The sequence below is a fragment of the Otolemur garnettii genome, unplaced genomic scaffold (genome assembly GCF_000181295.1).
Source record: "Otolemur garnettii isolate 467f Iridium unplaced genomic scaffold, OtoGar3 scaffold00012, whole genome shotgun sequence".
NCBI lineage: Eukaryota > Metazoa > Chordata > Mammalia > Primates > Galagidae > Otolemur > Otolemur garnettii.
The window spans coordinates 26,749,618-26,755,498 of record NW_003852407.1 but is presented as its reverse complement, the minus strand read 5'-3'; the positions used below and the strand labels follow the sequence as shown (position 1 = coordinate 26,755,498).

Here is a 5,881-nt window from a genome sequence, read left to right as displayed (position 1 = left end):
AGGAGCCTGCAAGGTCCTAGAGTGGGCTGTGTGCTCGAGCCCTCTCCCGGAGACACTGGCCCTGACGACTTTCAGCGGCCAGCCCCTGGAAACTCAGCAAAGCAAAGGAATCCTTTCTTCCCTAGTCTTGCCTGAGGCTGTCAGGTCTGCGCTGAAAAGGTCAGGTTTACGGTTCCACCAGGGAGACTCAAACGCAGTCTTCACGTTTATTGTTTACACCCGAGTTGGGGCATTGCTTTAGCAATAAGGAAAACAACGGTATTAATCCTACTACCATGAAATCTACTTATGTGAAATACTGTTGATGGATGGATTCTTATTCTAGCCAGGCTGGAAGGGCAGACAGAGGTTTAAAGGACAGGAAAACCTACCACATAAATACCACCCTTGACTGGGATGTTCAGGTTAATGAAACTTATAGTTGTTAACTACAATGCTCTAGTGGAGAAAAATACAACTTTTTGTTCTAACAATAAGTTTCAAACCTTCAGTGAGCCCGGAGTAACAATGTACAAAATTAAATAGTTCTTTAACGAAAGGTGCCGGGGTACGTTTACGTTCCATTGTAGCCAATCGAAGCTGTAATTGCACAACAGGCATAGAATGTTAACACACCATAAAAAGCCAGACTTGGAAACAGGGAATTGATGCAGTGAGGTTTCACAGTGTCTTTGAAAAGTCAGGATTTATTATTATTATTCTGTATTAAAAACAATGTTTTATTGTATTTGGGAAAGTCGCATCTGGCACTAACGGTTAGCTCCTACTACAGAATCCTTTTCCCTAGGCCTTGAAAAGTAGAGAATGGATTCAGTTTACAAAAGTAGCACTAGGTAGCAAATAAAGAACAGCCAACACTACTTTACTTTAGAAGGCAATTTACAGGGCACCTAAAACGTGCCAGGCACTGTGCTGAGGCACTTTACATAAAATAACATTTATAGACTTAATTTCAGGTTTGGAAATGAAATTCTTAAGCATATACTAATTTGCTCAAGGTTGAAGTGGCAGAATATAGATACAGTTGGTCTGATCCAAAACCATGCATTTTTCCTTTGTGTATTCATTATTCATTGAAATATTTATTAATTATCTACCACATGCCAAGTACTATGCTACCAAAATAACTGTGATACTGGCTGCATCCTTAAGGAGCACCAGTTTGTGAATATATAATGATACAATGTGGTAAGTGCTATGATAGCAAGGAATTCACTAATAGGAGGGATATACCTAACCCAGTTTTGAAGGGTGGAGACTGGAATTAGGAAATGGCAGCAGTCAACCAACAGAGCCATCCTGGTAACTTCGTCTAATAGAGTAGCAGTGGGAGATTTGTGTGTTAGGATGGGGGAAGAGGAAGCAAAGGGAGATGGGAAACCAAGACATAAAAAGGAAAATTAACAGGACTTGGTTAAAGGAAGAACCAAAGACAGCTCCCATAATTCTTTGAGTTACCAAATAGGTGGCAGTTCTGTGAGCTGAATGGATAACTCAGCTCAATACCCATTGGTTTTGAAATGTTTCTGATACAACCATATGTAAATATTCAAAAGGCATCTGGATATACTGGTTCAGAGTTCAGGAGAGGTCTAAGGTGGAGATATCTGAGTCATCACTGAATTCTAGTTAAAGGAGTAGGTTGCGATCACTCAAAGGGAATGCTAAGAGTTGAGAAGGCCACCCACAGAAATCTAGGGAGTACTAACATTTAAGGCAAAGGCAGAAGAAAAGATGTTTTAGAAGGTGACTGAGAATGAGCTACTATAACGGAAAGAGAAGCCAGAAGAGGGAGGCCCTGTGGGAGGCCACAGAGAATTCCAAATAACAGGAAATCATCAAATGCTAGGTCCTGCAAAGGACAAGCAAGACAATTTTTAAATGTCCTCTGATTTAGCAATAAGGAGATATTGGCAAGAATAGTTTCAGTGGACTAGTTGAGGAATGAGTAATTAGAACCAGAAAATACCACATTTTCAAGAATGGAATTAGAAAAGGATATAGAGAGATAGATAAAAGCTATAAATAAGGGAGTAGAGAATTCCAAAAAGAGAAGCTATTTTTTGAAGCAAGGTCCCCAAAGAAACAGGATGGAAGAAGGCAGATGCCTCCAGGAAAAGGAAAGAAGAAAGGATGGGAGCAGATGCAGATAAAACTTGGAATGAAGGAGAGGTATGGGGTTGAGGCATATATAATGACTATATCATGTTTAACAGAATCTTACTTAGAGTAGAAAGCGATGAGGAAACTGCAGAGATTAGAGGGTCAGAGAAGGGTCAAGGCCCAAAAAAGCTGTTGTAAACATTAGGAATCGAAAGAGATGAGGTTACGAAATGACTGAAGGACTGCTGGACAGCACAGGAAGCTAAATGACTATAAGGGGCCATGACTTTGTCAAGCAGGAAGTCCACATAAACACATGATTTCTCTTTAAAGATATCAGCTTCTAGTGCAGAGAAGCAGGACAGAATTCAGAATTGCAACCTTTCAGACGATTCCAATGCACAGTCTGAATCTTCTGTAACCCCATAAACTCCGTACCACTATCATTCCAAGCCTACAGCTGGGTCACGGCTCTTCAGCAGTCCAGAGATTTAACATGAACATATAAAATATTTTATAAGTGAACTTATACTAACTTTAAATTGGCAAGTTCCTCATTTGGAAAAACTGGTTTGACTAACATCAAGAGAGCTCAATGATACACAGAACAAGGAGGACACCAATTCTGGCTTCTCTGTGACATTTTAACCACTTCTGAGATCATTCTCTGCTTAGAAAAATTACAGACACAAAAATAATTCAGAAAAACAGTTCCTAGCCTTCTGAATGGAACTTTCAAACAAGGGTAAGAAAAGACACAGCACTAACCTTCTGTTGTTTCCAACTCTACTACCCTTAAAACATCTTTTATCTTTAATAGATCAAAACACAGACTTTACAGCTTATTTTATGTATTTGAGATGTTTTTCAATAACGTAAGCAGTTTTATTCATAAATAAAATCTGCCAACAATAACGCCTCATTTATTTACAGGTCATATGAAAACCTCGATTATGTAGGTCATACCAGTGCATCTCCAAACAAGCAAAAAAAAAAAATATCCAGATACCACAGAAACAGAAGGCATGAAAATCCAGGAACAAAGGCTGGCACAAAGACTGTAAATCCCACCTCCCTTCCTCCAATTTTCTCATATCCAGTGCATTCTTACTGTGGACATAATTTTACTGAGTTTGATATATATATATATTTTTTTTTTTTTTTTAAATAAACAGGGGATTAGAAAGTATAAATCAGAAAGGATAAGTATCCCACTGCTAGAGGTAGGCATTCAGTTGATCTAAAACCAAGCATGGTAATTTTCTTTTCCAAACAGGGTCTTGCATTGTTGCCTGGGCTATAATGCAGTGGTGTAATCACACTGCACTGCAGCCTTGAATTTCTGGACCCAAGCAATTCTCCCACCTTATCCTCCAGGGCAACTAGAACTACAGGTAAGTGCCACTACATCTGGCTGATTTTTCTTATGTTTTGTTGTCCAGGCTGCTCTCAAAAACTCTTAGCCTCAAGTGATCCTCCTGCCTTAGCCTCCTAAAGTGCTGGGATTACAGGTGTGACTCACTACTTCTGGTCACAGAAGAAAAAATTTAAAAAAATTTTTTTTTAATAAACAGGGGATCTAGCCCTACCAAAAATATCTAGCCCTGCCAGAAGTAAACAAGAATTCAAAAAGCATTAGCAGGACCAGGCTATTTAGCAGAAAAATATATGGTCACAGGGCCTGCAGTGGCTCATGCCTGTAATCCTAGCACTCTGGGAGGCCAAGCACTCTGGGATTGCTTGAGCTCATGAGTTCACCACCAGCCTGAGCAAAAGCGAGACCCCCACCTCTACTAAAAATACTGAGGCAAGAGGATTGCGTAGCCCAAGAGTTGGAGGTTGCTGTGAGCTATGACACCATAGCACTCCACCGAGGATAACAGCTTGAGACTGTCTCAAAAAAAAAATTTTTTTTTAAACGGTCATATAAACATTATCTCTTGAAGCCATCTCTTTATTAAGGCCAGAATAATTATTAATATGCAAAAGAATGATCCTGAGACACATAAAGTTTAGAAATTTTAGGTTAAGAAAAAATGTGTAGCATTTGGAATAAGTGCCATCAAAAAAGATTAGAATAAAAACAGTTTTGCTGCTATGGAAGCTGAGGTCACTCACACCTATTAGATCCTTTTTTGTGTGCTACACTACACAGGTGTTTTAAGCAATATTATCTCCTTTGCTCTACAAAACAATCCTTTTTTGGTTGGTCACTAATCTAAAGAGGATATTGTATGTAAAAACTGAGTCAAAGAGAGATTAAATAGCAGAGTCAGGAATTAGACTAAGGTCTGAGTGAGTTCAAAGCTTATGATTGTTCTTTTAATAAAGTATCCAGATAATAGAAATGTAATTTATAATGCCGGATAAATAAGGCATTACAGCACATAATTATGTCACTCTGACCTCAATTAAGCTATTAAAATTCCTATGTGTAATTCTTAGGCATTTGAAAAACTGACTTTAAGTATACCATTTATCTTTCAAAAATCTTGGGACAAGGTCCAAGATTTGGGCAGTGGCTCAAGCCTATAAACCTACTCCTCTGGGAGGCCAAGGTGGGCAGATCATTTGAGCTCATGAGTTCGAGACCAGCCTGAGCAAAAGCAAGACACCACCACCCCTGTCTATACTAAAAATAGAAAAACTGAGGCAAGAGTTAGAGGTTGCTGAGGCCACAGCACTCCACACAGGGCAACAGCTTAAAACATTGTCTCAAGGCTCGGAGCCTGTGGCTCAAGCAGCTAAGGCGCCAGCCACATACACCTAAGGTGGCGGGTTCGAATCCCTAGCCCGGGCCCGCCAAACAACAATGATGGCTGCAACCAAAAAATGGCCAGGCGTTGTGGCGGGCGCCTGTGGTCCCAGCTACTTGGGAGGCTGAGGCAGGAGACTCGCTTGAGCAGGAGTTGGAGGTTGCTGTGAGCGTGATGCCATGGCACTCTACCCAGGGGGATAGCTTGAGGCTCCATCTCAAAAACAAACAAAAAAAAGAAACATTGTCTCAAAAAACTAAATAAATAAAAATAGCTGGGCATTGTGGGGGGTACCTATAGTCCCAGCTGCTCAGGAGGCTGAGACAAGAGAATTGCTTTAGCCCAAGAATTTGAGGATTCTGTGAGCTGTGATGCCATGGCACTCTACCAAGGGTGACAAAGAAGACTCTGTCTAAAAAAAAAAAAGGGGGGGGGGAAATCTGTTACTGTTTATAATTTTATTTCCAAGAACGAAATTCATGGATTCCTTTAAGGGTCTGATAGAGTTGATATTTCACTGAAGAGTATCTTAAAGATACTATAAAAGTCTCGAACATTAAATCCAGTTCCTAAATGAATACTGTGTTCCAGGCAGTATGCTAATACACTCTGTGTACAGATCCTTGATTCCCCACACCCAACTCTGAGGTGTTTATGTATTTTCATTTTACAGAAACTTGTCCCACAGTTGGTTAGAGAAAAACATTTAAAATAGGTCCATCGGACTTTCAGGCTACTGCTTCTAATGACTTTCTATATAATCTCCTTTATATGAAATATGAAGGCATCAAAGTTCACAGAACTTTGTCATTATCATTTAAATAAGGATGGAAAAAACAAAATCATTCCAAGAACAGTCAAATAAATTTTCTTTCAATAATACTAACTCCCGGCTCGGCGCCTGTGGCTCAAGTGGCTAAGGTGCCAGCCACATACACCCATTGGGGTGGCGGGTTCGAATCCAGCCCGGGCCCGCCAAACAACAATGACGGCTGCAACCAAAAAATAGCCGGGCGTTGTGG

The 5,881-nt window shown here is 40.1% G+C and overlaps 1 protein-coding gene across 2 annotated transcripts in view; it reads right to left on the bottom strand.

The window, feature by feature from the left end:
* Positions 1-5,881, bottom strand: part of OSBPL1A (oxysterol binding protein like 1A) — a 143,214-nt gene that overhangs the window by 117,283 nt on the left and 20,050 nt on the right. The gene's annotated exons all lie outside the window — the stretch shown is intronic.